This window comes from Schistocerca gregaria, chromosome 4 (genome assembly GCF_023897955.1).
Source record: "Schistocerca gregaria isolate iqSchGreg1 chromosome 4, iqSchGreg1.2, whole genome shotgun sequence".
NCBI lineage: Eukaryota > Metazoa > Arthropoda > Insecta > Orthoptera > Acrididae > Schistocerca > Schistocerca gregaria.
Genome location: NC_064923.1, coordinates 494,555,726 through 494,573,165, shown reverse-complemented (window position 1 = coordinate 494,573,165; position 17,440 = coordinate 494,555,726). Strand labels below are relative to the sequence as shown.

Genomic DNA, 17,440 nt, shown 5'->3' with positions numbered 1-17,440 from the left:
ATTACAAATGCTGCTGTGAGCAACGTCATTAGATAACCTAAGCGATAAAATGGATCAAATTAGAAAATACATCATCTGAAAAAACGATAAAAATTAAAATGTTTCTTTCAAGACAAAACATTAGAATACGAGTTCCTAAAGCACATAGTATCAGCTTGTTTCTAACGGAAGAGCGGAGATAACATCTGTTATAGGGAGAAGATCGTTCTATCTGAAACTGGTTACTATACACCTTCATAAATCCATTATTCCATAGATTAGCACCAGTTCTCTGCTAGAGATATACCAGGAAGCCCAAATTTTAATACCGCGTGTTGCAATCGTCTCTCAGACCTTTGACTTCCTCACTTTGTTAGGAAATACAGCAACCATCCACATTTTTGTGTATTTAATAAAAATAAGCCTTCGGGGCTTTCACCCATCTTGAATTAGCATAATACATATTTACCCCTAGATTAACCACCGTAAAATTTACGTATCATGGCTTTCGTATGCCGCATCTTTCCGGTTCTCATCTGTTCTAATTCCCTGGCATTCTTACCGAGGACATTTGCTCCTGAAATGTAAAATATTGGTGAGCTAATAATTATAATTAACTAATGCATACCCTTCAAATTATGACTTACTTTGAATAAAATGTGGAATTTTCTAGGGCTAAATATCAGATAGCACATCGTCTGCATTTTGTGTGCTGGAGCTGTCTTTCTATTCTGTTTGTATTTGTCCCAGTTCTCGCATTTATAGTCATGGTATAAATACTTCTTCATTTGTGTGTAGCACAAATATAGCGAAAATCCGACATGTTGTCGACAACATGGTGGACACTGTACTGTCAAACTTACTCTGTTGTTTGCTTGAAAGGAATTTTGGACGATATTGTATAACTTTCTTTGCTGGATACAGAAGGTACGAAGATCAAACACCACGTCCCAATCACAAGCATAGAACAAAATATCATGGCTTTCGTATGCCGCATCTTCCCGGTTCTCATCTGTTCTAATTCCCTGGCATTCTTACCGAGTGTATGCCTTAACAAAGTCAAATCCATGGCAATACACCTTACGAAAATTGGAAAAAAATGTTCTGTAAATGTTCAAAGTATTACTTTCGTAAAATGTTTCTAGTGTTTGCTGGAACCGTACTGTATTGTAACTTACATGAGACATATTAAAAGGCAACGGAAATTACAGACGTCAGTCTGAGGTAGTAAGTATGGATAAGAACGCTAAGAAAAGATTTACAGAGGTTTTTTGGAATGAACTGTTTGCATTTAAGAAATACATGATCGCCAGTTGCAGTCTATCGAATAACTGTATTTTAAGTTAGTCCGTTGTCTCAACTGGCTTTGCATCTGTGTAAACGGCATTTGTTTTCAAATATTACACATTCATTGACAAAATGTGTTCGGTTTTAGCAACAAAGTTTCATACAAAGATAGGAAAAAATCATATTTTTACGTAATGCTGGCAATGACATCATTAGAGACGGATAACTCATGAAAATGGAAAGAAAAGTTTGCTGCGCCAAGTTGAAGGATCCACCACAGCGCTCGTCTGGAGTAATTTAAGATTGATATTGGTTTCACGGTGCTCAATGGTATAAATAAGAGAGCCGCAGTAATGTAAGGACATTGCGGAGAAGCTAATTTGGATGGCCACCCCGGAGTATGAAGTCCTTAGCACTATATAATGTCTTAAGCATTTTGCAATCACTAAGTTTTTGTGTTTGGATCTTGTGCTACTTTTTTTTCCTTTCAGAGAAACTAGTATATATGCCTCCACTGTACGTTTCTTGATCATACTCTCTCGGCTGCATGAAGACGTAGCGCTGATAATTCGTAATCTTATGTAGTTTGAAAATGAATGGTCACAGACACACTTGGCATGCAATACTTTTGTTATCATTTTTTGTCATCATCTACATAACATCTGTATGGGGAGGATGGAGTGTAAGCTGGCAATGCTGTAATTGCATTTCTTTAGATTTTGCTCAACAAATTCGAAAGAAATATAACTATGAATGAAATTTCACATTTTCAAAGTGAAGGAACCTGTCTACTTGAAATAAACTCTTTTACCCACAAATGTCTCGAACACATTTGCTCGATTTTTGTCGTTTGACAGTTCTTGGCCGGACGTTGTGACCAAATGGTTCTAGGCGCTTCAGTCCGAAACCGCACAGCTGCTACGATCACAGATTCGAGTCCTGCCTCGGGCATGGATGTGTGTGATGTCCTTAGGTTAAGTTAGGTTTAAGTAGTTCTACGTCTAGGGGACTGATGACCTCAGATGTTAAGCCCCATAGTGCTTAGAGCCATTTGAACCATTTTGACAGTTCTTGATTTTAACGAATCATCATCAGACCCAGTGTAAGTAACAAGTAAATCGTCATCAGTAACAAGTAAATCGTCATCAGAAGGTCACTTCAGTTTTTACTAAATTTACTTAAATATCGAGGTATTTTTATGGTTCTTAGAGTCGGAACTCGTCAACTGTCATAAATCCACCAAATACGATCAAGACATTCCTAAATAAAAAAAAAATTAATTTAAATTTTCACTATTGAAATTATAGATATGGTGATGAGTGGGGTATTCTGGTAATAATCGGTGTCAGCGTTAATAGATTTTGTGGGACTGTAGAGATGCATGGGAGATAAGATGTACGTGAGTTGGAACTTAAATAGTGGCAACTATTTATTTACAACCGATGCAAAAGAGTTATATGTTTGCACCTGTTACTGTCCTTCAAAGTAGTCATCAGCGCTGTGTAGAACCCGTGGCCAGTGATGTGGAAGGCGTAGTATACAGTTAGCAGAGCCTGTTCTGTTGATGGTGCGAATGGTGCGGTCTACTGCCTGTCGAATCTCTGGAACAGCTCTGAAGCGAATGTCACGAAGTGGATCCTTCATTTTCGGAATCAAATCAAAGTCACAAGGACTCAAGTCAGGGGAGTGTCGTGGATGGTACAGTACTTCCCAGTCCCATCGACCGAACAGAGCAGCCACAGCTTGCGCTTTATGCCCCGCGCATTGTCGTGAAAAATGACGGGTGGGTTGCGCAGAAGGTGTCAAATAGCTCTGAGCACTATGGGACTTAACATCTGAGGTCGTCAGTCCCCTAGAACTTAGAACTACTTAAACCTAACCTACCTAAGGACTTCACAAACATCCATGCTCGAGGCAGGATTCGAACCTGCGACCGAAGCGGTCGCACGGTCCCAGACTGAAGTATGTAGAACCACTCGGCCACACCGGCCCTCCGCAGAAGGTGTCGCCACTTCTTTCGCAAAGATGGTCACAGGCGATGCTCCAAGATGAACAGTAATACTGTCCATTGACGGTGTGCCATGAAGGAACGTAATGCATTAGGATAAAACCATCACAGTCGTACACGAGAATCACCATAACTTTAGACCGCTCATTCGCACCATCAACAGAATAGGTTCTGCTAACGGTATACTACGCCTTCCACATCGCTGTCAACCGGTTCTGCACAACGCTGGTGACTACTCTGAAGGACAGTAAGAGGTGCAAACATGTAACTCTTTTGTATCGGTTGTGAATAAATAGTTGCCACTATTTCATTTCCAACCCTCGTAATTAGCTGTTCAAAGACGAATAGGACTGCAGATAGCAGAGAAAGAATTGTTTAGAGTGTTTATTTGGGACAGGAGTATGATGGCGCACGAGTGACAGGAAGGATGGATCTCGGGGGTGATTGCACGGTCTAGGAGAGGAAGGCGATTAGAGTTAGAATGTAAAATGGTATAGAGCTTTTGGGAATGGAGATAAATTGGGACGTGTAAATAGACACGCGGTAAGAGGCTAGGTTTCTCAAGCATGGGATCTACAATAATTTACCGGATGTGTAGGACAGAAATAGGTGTTACAGGAGTTTGAGTAGGTACGGAAAATATTTGGATCTGATGTTTGGGTCTTCCAGATATGCAGATTGGGCAGGGAAGGTTTGGCTTCAAATACTGCTGTTCCATCGCCAGTTCGTTCATTAGATATCACGCTGATAAATTTCTTGCTTGGCTCTTCGAAGAGACCTTGGCTACAAATTAAATTGTCTGAGAAGTTTTTCTCAGACGTTTAATCAGTGTAATTTATCCCATCACTCGAAATGTGAGGAGCAGTCTTTGTCTGCTATTCGGTTTCTTGCGATCATTATGGTCGCCTCTTTGACGAGCTGCTTCATCAAAAGAATTCATTAATCTCAGTGCAGATATTATGAAGTGCAACGTCAAAGGCTGATATGTCTGCCGAGAGGTCCGTTGCAGTACACGTATAACTAGATTTGCAAGCATGGTTATCTCTGAATTGCAATGGTATTTATTATCATCTAGAAAATATCGAGTTGTGACCGTGAAACTTGGTGGTGACTGTAGTCATTCTCTACCTTCTCACCGTTAAGTGTGACACATTTCCCGAGACCAAGTTTATAGAAGTTTGCATTTTATCTGTTCAGGAAGCGATCTACCTCGAATCTCGTAATTATGGAAATGCTAGACACATAAAGATTGCTTCATCCCAGTTTAGAGCATACCTTCGTGTGACCTTTCCCTTTGCATAACCTTGTTCAGGGCATGTAAGTAGTATGCTCCAGTGATTGACTGACTGCTCCTTACAATCATAATCTATTTATCAACGTACTGTGGAATTTCAAAAACTTCTCAAAACCTTGGCTGATGAAGGTTGGGTCTTCGACTTTTTCAGCAGCAGTGAATCCACTCGTTTTCACTGCTTCGTGGCTAGTTTACCTTGAGGTTGTAGCACGGCAGGTCACATCGGCGTATCATTTGAACTGGCCGAGCGCCAAGTTTGAATCGTGCACGCGGCTAGCACGATACTTCTTCGGGCCTCTCGCCTGTCGGAAGTGGTGCTGGGGGCGCGTTCCCCGCCGTTCAGCTACTCGCTTCCCACGGGCCGCGGGCAGCGTGCAGGCCTTTTCGCGAGCCCATGACGTCAGCGGCCACTGCCTGTTGGAAATCCCAAATTGCTTTGTAATCATCTGCTCACGAGCAGCGCAAACCGTACTGCACTGAAGAGCCAAAGCACGGATTCGACCAACATCTGAAGTAGTGCTGGAGGGAAGTGACACCATGAATACTGCAGGGCTGCCCATAAATCCGTAAGAATACAAGGGCGTTGAAACGAACAGAGCGTTGCAAGACATCCTATATTTGCTCAATAACGTTCATGGCTGGGGAGTTTTGTGGCCAGCTGAAGTGCTTAAACTCAGAGTATTCCTGGAGCCACTCTCTAGCAGTTCTGGACGTGTGGCGTGTCGCATTGTCCTGGTAGAATTCCCTAATCCGTTGGAATGCACAATGGACATGAATGGATGCAGGCGATCAGACAATTCTTACGTGCATGTTGTATGCTAGAGTCGTATCTTGAAGTATTAGGGGTCCCATATCACTCCAACTGCACAAGCCCCTCACCATTATAGAGTGGCCACTAGTGACTTGCAGGGTCCTTGGATTCCTGAGGATGTGTCCATACCCATATAATTCGAAACGAGACTCGTCCGACCAGGCAACATGTTTCGAGTCATCAATAGTCCAATCTAATGTTGACGGGCGAGGAGAGGCTTAAAGCTTTCTGTCGTGCAGTCATCAAGGGTACACGATTGGGTCTTTGGCACCGAAAGGCCATATCGATGATGTTTCGTTGAATGGTTTACACGCTGACACTTGTTGATGGCCCAGCATTGAAATCTGCAGTAATTTGAGAGAAGGGTTCCACTTCTGTCACGATGAACGATTCTCTTTAGTCGCCGTTGGTGTCGTACTTGCAGGATCTTTTTCCGGCCGCAGGGATGTCGGAGATTTGATGTTTTACCGGATTCCTGATGTTCACGGCACACTCGTGAAAAGGTCCATGGGAAAATCCCCACTTCATCACTACCCCGGAGGCCGACTATAACATCACATTCAAACTCACTTAGTCTTCGTAACCTGCCATTGTAGGAGCAGTGACCGTTCTAACAACTACTCCAGACACTTGCTGTCTTACATAGGCGTTGCCGAGACCGCAGCGCCGCATTCTGCCTGTTTTTGCATATCTCTATATTTGCATACACATCGTTGTACAAGTTTCCTTGGAACTTCAAAATATGTCCAGAGACGCGTGAGGTGTCCTATGAAAGTGTGTATAAATGTATATACATAAATATATCATCTGGGTGACTTACGTAAAAGAAACTACAGAGAGAAATTTACTTACAACGTAAGCACTTTATAACTTATAATTTATTTATAAAAAGACGCATCGACTGAGACAAATGTTCGATAACTCTAACAATTAAGGTGACAGAATCAATGTTATTTAATTAATTAATTAAATTCAGCATAAATTACATACAAAAACAGATTGACTGACAGTATGGCATTATGTAGTGGCAGCGCATACTAATAACTGCACACATTGTTTAGGCCTTAACCAGATTTCTTTTTTTTTGCTAACCATTTTTATTGGTTAATATTAAATTAAGATAGTCTTTGCCTACATATAAATAACACACGCAAATTCTTATTACAGTGGTGAAAAGAGAAGACAAAATCTGATCAAAATGATATACCATTTGTACTTGTACAAAGATGTCAAGAGCATAAACAATTTTCGACTTTTAAAGCCCAAATCGTGCATGATTACTCTCTAATTTACGGACACTGTGTTACTCAGAAATAGTTGTGGTATATGTTTTTGAAGTAGAATTTTAGTGCGCAACTAAGGCGCAGTCGGATTTTCAATTAAATGTATGTATATGAAGTTGTAAATTTACGATGATCACAAAAAAATGTGGATTCCTAACGGATCAGATTGCTGAGGTCATGGGTCCCCTAACTTACACTAAGAACAATACACACACACACACACCGATGCCCGAGAGAGGACTCGAACCTTCGGCGGGAGGGGCAGCGCAATCCGTGTTATGGCGCCTCAAACCGCCTGGCCACTCGGCGCGGCACGATGAACACATCAAAGACCTGTGTGACGTCATTGGATACACTTTTCGCGAGTGGGAGACGCTGAAGTTAGAGAAGGGATTAATTTTCGCGTGGGCGTGACCGAGGTTTTGAGAGGTCTGCGTCCAGGTTCGTCGTGGTCTGTTTGTCAGTCGCAGCCTTGTGGTTGGTCTGTGTGGTTGTTGAGATCTGTCGTTCGGTATGAGCGATCATCCGGCCGCGACTTCAGCGTTTGAAAATATTTCGCGTCCTATATGGACTGACAAATTTTATGCAGTTTCGACTTAGTTCCTGCACAGTCTTAGGACTTTTCACAATATTAAGTGGAAACGTTATTTGAATTCTATACCTAATCAATCTATCGTTGTGTCGGTTGGAGTGAGGATATTTATTCACAATTTGTTGCTGTGAACACAATGTGGTGTTTTTCCAGTTTATAATTGTTTTTAAAAAATTATGGAGAGTCGTTGTTCACCATCTCTGGCTCGAGTTATATGATTTATTACTTCACAGTAGCTTGAATTGATCACCAGAGACTTTAACGAGTGCTGACTGTACAATAAATTTGACTTGTTAATCACTTGTAGTTGCGATTTAAAACACTCAACTGTGTTTCAGACTAACAGTTAGTGGAATTCTGAATAGTCGTCAGTAACCATACTGCAGTTTTATTGAAAATTGAAGTGATGTATTTTAGGTAAATAAGTGTGCCCCTATACGAACAGAAGCAGAGCCCAGTTTTAGTAATAAGTTTTCATTTTAACTGGCGCAGTGTCGCAGGGACATCGTGATACACCTGGCACTCATCCATGGTGATACGTGGCTGAAGAGGTCGTCAGTATTGGCCCTACACAGCTGTAACATCGGTCGGCGGGCCTTTTGAGTGGGTTTGAACAGCCACAGAACACAGTAGGTTCAAATGTCATGCAAGATATCAACAACCAGTTCATGACTGATTTTTCTCTCCCAACTATCAGCTCGTTTGTGGTACTCTGGTCCTCGAGCACCATGGCCTTCACATGTCTTGAGATTCCCTGTTATCTCATAGAATGTTGTTATGATACTTTTTTCTTCGTCATTCAGGGTTATTTTACCACACTGGAAACGTTTGCCCACGCAACCACTGTGTACACGATGCTGCACTGTTGGCGTAGACTTCAGATAACTCAGCAACGATTGTTGGAGAGTTGTCCGCCAGAAAACGGAAAACCGCCAACTACATTACTTTATCAATGGGCTGCACCGTTTTGTATTAGCTCCTCTAGCGCAGTGTTTCTGTGTATACCAGTAATGTTCACAGACACCTGCAAACAAACAAGAAGTTCAAGGTTGTATTCAGTTGGGTCTATTCTACAGCCTTGATAAACTTTAAAAATTATGTAATAAGGCACTGTAAATTATTATTGGCAGCGGTCTTTAATATGCGACTGTTTTGGGGGAAAGATCATTATCTAGCACAGTTTGGCTTAACAGTAACAGTTTGGAATGTAATGATGTCAAATAAGGAGCACAATATCAAAACATCGATGGAGTTTTTTCCCCTGAGATACTATTAAACAGAGTTCTCTTCATTCACGTTGTACTCAGTTTAAAAAGGGGGGGGGGATATTTAACCTGTAAAACTGTTTAGTTTAATTATTTATTGTGCGTAACATTGCCAGTTGTGTGATGTACAGTTTCAATATCAAGGGAAAAAGTTTGGTACACAACACCCTACGCAAGTGATTTTATCTTCGACTATAGTGCTTGGTTACCTAAGAACCAGTGTTCCTTTCAGACGATAGCCAGTTGTTTCAACAGAGTACTTGTTATTCAACCTTATACAACACGGTAGGGGTCCACTAATGCGTAGGATATTCCTCGTACCTAACTGTTCAGCAGCAATCTCTCGATAATTCTTCAAGTTTGTTGCTGGAGTTCATATCGCACCACGTAGAGATCTGCTGCAGAAGGCAGCGTGCGCAGCAAGTGTTTCTCGCAGTGAGATAAGACAGCAGAGAGAAGCCAACGGCCCCCAGCGGGGCTGTAGCCGCCGCGATGCCCCACCGTTGCAGCGTCGCCAGCACACCTCGTCTTTTTGCGCGTCCCTATTCCTTTGAATGTCGCCTCGCTCGCTCTTATTTCATTTGAAAGCCTGCCTCACGGTTCTACAGTGTGGTGCCAAAGATGAACTCTTCACAAACTGCAACTCTTTCTTGAATGTCTCTTTCCCGCTCTTGACTGTCCAAACATAAAACTGAGCACTATTTTGCGGCCATGGTGCCCTCCACATCTTTGTAAAAAAAATACAAAGTAGGGTGCGTGTTTCTTATGGTAGATGACGTATAACGTTTTACCCGTCCTCGATGTTATGTTCTATAAACGCTCAAAGTATCCATTTTAAGTGATAGAATAACCAAAATTCAGCTTCTGACTGATATAACAGTACCGCAGGCTAGTGGGGTAGCGCTCCACATAAGGGAGGTTGGTTTGAATCTCGATGGTGAAAGTAATTCCATTGGCTGTCAAGTAAGAGAGAGTGTTATTTTACGACGGTAGTTCCAAAAGTAAGTCGACAAGACCACTTTACATTGATCCTCATGACACTATCCTGTGAACAGCTTCTCCGTTTCCATTCCCACGCGCCGTACACTAAGAATTTGCCTATTGTCTTCAGTAGCTTATGTCAGCCTATTTGCGGGCCGTATCGTAACTGTAAGAATTCCCCTTTCGGCTCTGCTCCACATACGTACTACCGTCAAAGCGTCAGGAGCCCTAAACTCCATCAGGCTACATTCAGCCTCGCAGCGAACAGTGTTTTAGCTTTTCAGCGTTTTGCTTTTCCATGCATATAATTACATGACAGACTAAGCGTTTGTTTGCTAAATAGGTAGACCAATCTGTCGAGATCGGGATGAAAGAAATCAGGGTTACGATTAAAGTACTCCGTCCGCAATAGCCTTGCTACATTAATTCTCTTCTCCTGTTCCATGTCTGATACTTTTCTAGTTATATGTCGTGTCACTAATCTGCTGCGTATAACAATTTTTTGTTAATATTGCACGATGATTCGGAGATCCATGGTCAATTACGGGTTGCAAGCTTCTTGATTATTAGCTCGCTTTCACACGATCACCAATAATGTAAAGTACAAAATAACACACAAGTACCTGTATGAAATTTTCGCTCTGCAGCGGAGAGTGCTCTGATATGAAACTTCCTGCCAGATTAAAACTGTGGCCGGCCAGTGTGGCCAAGCGGTTCTAGGCGCTACAGTTTGGAACTGCGCGACCGCTACGCTCGCAGGTTCGAATCCTGCCTCGGGCATGTATATGTGTGATGTCCTTAGGTTAGTTAGGTTTAAGTAGTTCTAAGTTCTAGGGGACTGATGACCTCAGATGTTAAGCCCCATAGCGCTCAGAGCCATTTTAAAACTGTGTTCCGGACAGAGACTCGAACTCGCGACCTTTGCCTTTCGTGTGCTCTATTATCTGAGCTTCCTAAGCACTACTCATGACCCCTCCTCACAGCTGAACTTCCGCCAGTACCCCTTCTCCTACCTTCCAAGGTTCTCAGGAGAGCTTCTGTGAAGTTTGGAAGGTGGGAGGCGAGGTACTGCCAGAAGTGAAGCTATGAAGACGGGCTGTGAGTACCTTCATCCTCTTCTAGCGACGTAGGTATGTAACCTGAACTATTCTTGTAGATGTTGGTTTGCTTTAGATTCTGATGAGAACAACCCTATCATCGAACTGTTCTTGGAACTCACTCTCTGCCTTACCTTCCTCTTTGTAATGAATCCTACTCCCATTATACCATTTCCTGCTGCTGTCGATATTGCCCAATAGTCATCTGACCATAAATCCTTATCTTCTTTCCATTTTACTTCACTGACCTCCGCTAGCCTAATCTTTTCAGGTTTTCTAGTTTCCCTACTACGTTCAAAGTTCTGATACTCCACGCTCCGACTCGTAGAACGTTACCCTCTCGTTGGTTATTCAGTCATTTTCTTATGGTGAACGCCCCCTTTGGCAGTCCTCTCCCTGAGGAAGCTTTTACCAATAGAGATATCATCGTAACACTTTTTCAATTAGAAGCCACGTGTCCTGTGGATACACCACATGCCTCTTTAAGGTAGTGTTTCCACCACCTTCTGCATCCTCATGCAGCTCATCATTGCTGATTCTTCCTTCTTTAGGACTACTTTCTCACCCTAAGGGAAAGAGAGTGCCTGAACCTCCGTTCGGTCTTCCCTCTCTTTGACAGAGCCTTTGGCAGAATGAGGATGAGAAGTCTTCGGCCGCCATTGCTGATGATTTTTGTTCAAAATTTAAGTGGTGGCGCTGTTCGAATTCGGGACCGAGGACCTTTTTATTAGTTATCAAAGACGCTCCCTCCCTTTTTTTCATTGTGTTCGGTTTTGTTCGTTGCATTTGTTCAGGGCGGACGTCACATCACACCCACTCAAGTTCATCGTCGATCTTTCCATTTTTTAAAAATGTAAATATAGGACAGTCAGCCTTCTGACCGAACACGCAGAGCTTCCTTGCCGGCATAACATTACAATTCTATTTGACCCCTACACCACGGGTGCATTTGAGAGTTTTATACCAAACATTTAACAAAAGACCTAGCTGGTACCCCATGGTACACTAAACAGGTCAGAACAATGTTTTAGAAACAACGAAAAGAGCATGCCAAAGTTAAACAAACGCAAAATCCTCAAGGCAGTTTCGAATCCTGCCTCGGGCATGGATGTGTGTGATGTCATTAGGTTGGTTAGGTTTAAGTAGTTCTGAGTTCTAGGGGACTGATGACCTCAGATAATCCCTACAAAAGAATGGCCCTGACTAACAATAACCTATACCTTTCATGAATCACTTACCTCACAAAAATCTTCGTTACTCGAACTACTGCAATACAGCGAGCGCCAATACTACCAGCTAAATAAAAGATTCTCACTACTGAAGGCACTAACTACTGATAGGCATAGTTAGCAAATGAAAGATTTTGGTAGAGAATAAACAATGTATTTACCTTAATAATGTTCAAAAGTTCAGTTCATGATATCCAGTCTTACAAATTTCCTTTTTCTGATGGACACACGTCCAGATTGTCCGCTCTCAAAATTCTGCCATCTTCCTCTCCACATCCACCACTGCTGGCGGCTCACCTCGAACTACACAACGCTACGCGCTGTTCACATCCAAGTGCCCAACACTACAATAACAAATATTCCAACAATGCAAACCAGCCACAGACTGCACACAGCACAGTCAGTGATTTTCATACAGAGCGCTACGTGACGTTATCAACATAAACACCTAAACACAGTCACACATAACTTCGAGATTATCCTTTTTAAGGACAGAAGGTTAAAACAAACAATTCTGTTGGAGGAATTTCCGCGACTGAGCATTACACCGGAGGCTGTAAATACCCCTGCAGTTGCAAAGTTCTTTTATAATCACACGACCGATTTCGGGCTCTTATGCGCTCGTAGGTAGCACACCGCGCCTCGTACACGTCCACCGTGGCGCTGGGGGCTCACAGCACCAAGTTACGACACCTGAAGATGGGCGTATAAGAGCTCGAAACCAGTAGTGTGATAACAAAAGAACTTTGCAGCTGTAGCGGTATTTACAGCCTCTGGGACAAAATGTTAAAATTTGAATTTAATTTCCCTACTACGCAGGGAGGCACTTCTATTGGAATGTCACCTTTCCATTCGATGGCCGTAATGCCGTGTCTCTCCCGTTACCAAATTGGAAATAAACGGTGCCCTTGTGGGACTACTGGTGGTTGGTATATAAACAGTCGTGTAGCAGTAAAGGCGCGGTCAACGCCCTGAGCAGCAGATAGTGGGGTCCGCGCAGATCGCCGGCCGCTTCCGACCGCCGGAAATAGACCAGCCGGCAGTCGGCAGCAGGGACGCGGGCCCTCATCTCCGGTCTGTAGCGGGCTTCCCAGCACGCCGATGGCGGCGGCGGCGGCGCGGCTAAGTACTACAGCCGCGGTAGTTATCGCAGGACGGGCTCGTCCCAGTGTTTTTACGTGCGGAGCGTGACACCGACACTGGAACTGAAATCATAAAGCGGAGCCAGCTTCAGTTGTTGCAGTCTCTGCGGTTAATGTGAATACTGCAGAGACGGCGAGATGTTCCCTGCGTCTCACCCGTCGGAATTGGAAACTTTTCTTTTTACTTGCACTCACTGGAAAAATGTTCTCTGCGAAATTTGAGAGACCCTTCTCAAGGCCGGCCGGTGTGGCTGTGAGGTTCTAGGCGCTGCAGCCTGGAACCGAGCGACCGCTACGGTCGCAGGTTCGAATCCTGCCTCGGGCATGGATGTGCGTGATGTCCTTAGGTTAGTTAGGTTTAATTAGTTCTATGTTCTAGGCGACTGATGACCTCAGAAGTTAAGTCACATAGTGCTCAGCGCCATTTGATTTTGAACCCTTTTCAAGTGTAGATAAGTACACTGCTCGCTTTTAAAATTATTGTGGGTGTAAATGGTTCAAATAAAAATAAACGCAAAAGACTGAAACAAATTCAGTGTGGTTCCAGACTGAAGCACCTAGAACCGTTCGGCCACAACGGCCGACTATTGTGGGTATACATTACAGTAGTAAGAACATATGATTAATTTTGCAGGTCATTTGGCGATGTACGGTGTGTGAAAAATGGAACGCCGGGCTGGTATTTCTGCCAACAACAACGGCCTATAATCCGACTGGGCACAGCGTCGACTTAGGTTGAATTATACCGGTTGGCTGTAATTAAAGTGAAGCTTCTCACTGAGGTTCACTGTGGGCTGAAATTATCGTATGATGGAGAAAACGCCGAACCTATTGACGCTGGAAAAAAAATATTTCGAATTGTGGGCATAAAGTGCATATCAGGCGCTCTAACGAGGGGACATTCTGGGATGCGCATCGAGCTATGAGCTCCCACTTCGCCCTTTTATAGTGTGGGTAGGCACCTATCGCACCCTAAAATTATAGGTGCCAATGCGGCCTCGTTTTTTAAATATTGCCTGTTAAAGTTTTTGCAGCTCTTTACATACAGAGAAGTTTCACTATTGTGGCAATAGAATAGCCGAGTGACAAGGGGGCGAGACTCCCCGTCCACGCGGCCCTGGTTCGAGAGCCGTCTATGCTACTTTTCATTCCTTTTTTTTTTCAAATGCCTTTTTTAATTTATAATTTCGCAAGGAATTGATTACAAAGAATTACAAGCCTCTACAAATCAAAATTACACATTGAATGTCAAATTTTGTCAAGATTAGTTAACTCCTGACGTTCTTCATTGTTAGGTGGAGCCCACAAAAGACCTCCTTCGTCTTCCACCAAATGTTCAATACTCTCAAAATTGCACTGACTGGCAACTCGTGAACAACTTGAACTTTTTGCTCCATTTTAAAGGACAGACGTTTGCATACTTCAAACCCAAACTTTCAACTGACGAGAAATGTTCATTCGGCACTTTTAACCGTTGCTGCTCACGTACACAGACAGTAGAGTCCCTTTATTCGTGCAACGGCAGGTACAAATAGGGGAAAACCAACGGTCACAGACCATAAACAGGATTTTGAGGGGACGACGCGTCAACCATCTGACAGGTATAAAATTGATATGACGTGTTTATCACTATTTTCGAAGAAATATTTTAACAAATGCTCTCAATTTTCAGGTAAATAGGCAAATTTATGTATTCAACCGTTTCGATTACTGTTAATTTCCTGTTGAAATAAAAATAAACGCGAAAGATTGAAACAAAATGTGACATTCAATTTGTAATTTTGATTTATAGAGGCTTTTAATTCTTTTTAATCAATTCCTTGCAAAATTTTCATGAGTAATTATAAATTAAAACAAGCAATTGAAAAAAAACATAAAGGAAACAAAAGTAGCACAGATGGGTCTCGAACCAGGGTCGCCTGGACGGGGGTCTCGCTCGCTTGACACCATTTCTTTTTTTTAATCTCATTTTGTTCGCTTTTGTTCGTTGCATCTGCTCGGGGCGGACGTCGTAAGACATCCATTGAATTTCGATGTTGATCGATTAACTCAGTTCTTTTTTTTTTTATTACAGAGGGCAGGTAACCCTCTGACCGAACACGCTGAGCTACCGTGCCGGCTATACTCCGCTAATCACTCACTTGCCACAACAATGAAACTTCTCTGCATATAAAGAGCTGCCCAAACTATAACAGGAAATATTGCAAAAACGAGGCCGCATTGGCACCTACAATTTTATGGTGTGATAGGTGCCTACCCAAACTATAAGCAGGAGAAGTGGGAGCTCATAACTCGATACACCTCCCAGAACGTCCCCTCGTAAGTGCAAGAAAGTTGCCATGGCATAATTTATTAGGAACAGGACGTGGGCAGAAAGGCCAAAGTCTATTTATGTTCTTGCAATAATGTAACCACTAAAGCCAGCAATTCCATGCATTCATGCGCCCTAAAATGACTAAACATTTACAATTAAAGAAAAGTCATGCGATGTCAGAATTCAGTCTTTTTTGTGTTCAATTTTATTTTACTTTATTTTAAAACTATGTAAAACGATTTTTTTTCAAATTCTCCACCGAACCGGAGTAGATCTGCGTACTGGGCCGCTGAGTTAGCAGCCCCTGGATTCGGGAGGCGGGGTGATGTTAAGTCCCATAGTGCTCAGAGCCATTTGAACATTTTTTGTTTAAATGAAAAGAGCTGCATCGAAGGCGGGCCGGGCATCTTTTTGCAGACTCCCAGTACTAAAAGCCATATGAATAATGAATAATAATCCAAATTCCTCACATTTAGGCTCATATACTTGTCTGACGGGACATTCTTTAATGCTGAAAATGATATTCTTTCATTGTAAGAAATGACAAATGCATACTTAAATAAGGAAATATGGGAAAGTGTAAGACTGATTAATTCCAGATCTTTTGCATTTTCTCCATCAAAAATAGTTTTAGTTTCTCTGTCGAATAGAGGTCCGTTTATTCCAAAAGCCCCGTCGGTAATAATCACCATGTCCCAAAAAATTACTTCTCATCGTTCCTGATCACTTCCTCACCTCAAATTCAGTTTTAAAGAAGAAGAGTATGAAATGATTTTGGAGGGTGAAGGGAGATTAGAGCAAGACTGTCTCTTACTGGTTTGTGGAAATGCAGCACTAGTAAGCAAGGAGATCGTATCTCTGCTTGGTGAAAACTTGGAGATAATTATACAATAAAATGGTTTATCGTTCTTTCTCGAAACTTTAAGAATAAATGAAAAACATCAGTCTTTTTAAGGTCCTTTATAACAATTCGGATCCACCCCCCTTTTTTTTCATAAAATCCTGGCTACGTCTCCGGAACTTTCTTCTTTTTACACAAGGCCTAACACGTGCTCTCACTAACAACGAACATAAAAATGATGGAAAAACCAGTTTCCTTGTTCGCAAAATATAGACGGCTTTACAGCTACTTACACTAGGCATCTGTATTGAAATTCTAGTTATTTGCATACCCAAGTTTTTAGAATAGTTCATGGCAATATGACGTTTTTGCATGCCGTCCCTTACGGAGTTGCAGCTATTAATGGGCAGCTTGTGTGTATAAAGGTACAGGAAAAATGAAGGAATAACAGGGAGGATGAAAGGAATGAAGTCAGCCTTCTGTTTGACCACAAATAAAAATTATATGAAAACATGAATCTATGTACAGATACAAAGACCGCAGGCTACAATGCAACTATGAGGTATGCGGTACTCTATGAGCGTGAGATGTAACAGTAGTGCGACATGGTGAAAATGACCAGTGAAAGAAGAGAGAAAAACTATCGTCCCTAAAAGAGGTGGTTTGAGGTAGGCGTGAAGGCCTAGGATAAACGTTTACAGGTACATGAAGACAATATCAGGAGAGATCATAATGAAAAGGGATTAACAGGAACAGAATGATAAAAATAGTGTGGAAAACAACAGATATGATAAGGGAAAAGACAGGAACGATGTGGATTGTTGAAACGCATTAACTGAATTAGGATTAAATGGAAGATAAAATGGAGAATCTAAGATATACGGACCAGAGCTCAGCGATAGAGGAGGTAATAGTTAAAGCGTAGAGTGTCGCCAGTGTTGGATATAAGAGAGGAGGATATTGACGGTCTGAGAAGAGAGAATATTAAGAGGTTCTGTGAGAAGAAGAAGAAGAAGAAGAAATACGCAAACCACTAAAGGGTTACTCTATGTCACGTTGGGTTTAGGCACATTTGAAGTTATGAAGAGACTTTGGGGAACACGTAATTTCAAGTCTTCTATCAATTTCTTTTCCTGTATTTCTATTCATGTCTTAAATCCTCATCAACGTAAATTCAGGTTGAATGAATTCCTTGTGTTATTTTCTGTGCGGCTGGATATTGGAGACGTCAGCTTTAAAATAATATATTGTGAAGGAAAATGGCTATTCTATTTCTTTTTCAAACAGCTGTGTTTATTTTTTTCATTTATTTGCTAT

General features: G+C 42.1%; 1 protein-coding gene across 1 annotated transcript in view; it reads left to right on the top strand.

The window, feature by feature from the left end:
• Positions 1 to 17,440, top strand: part of LOC126266626 (neuroendocrine convertase 2) — a 1,418,212-nt gene that overhangs the window by 207,356 nt on the left and 1,193,416 nt on the right. The window lies entirely within an intron of this gene.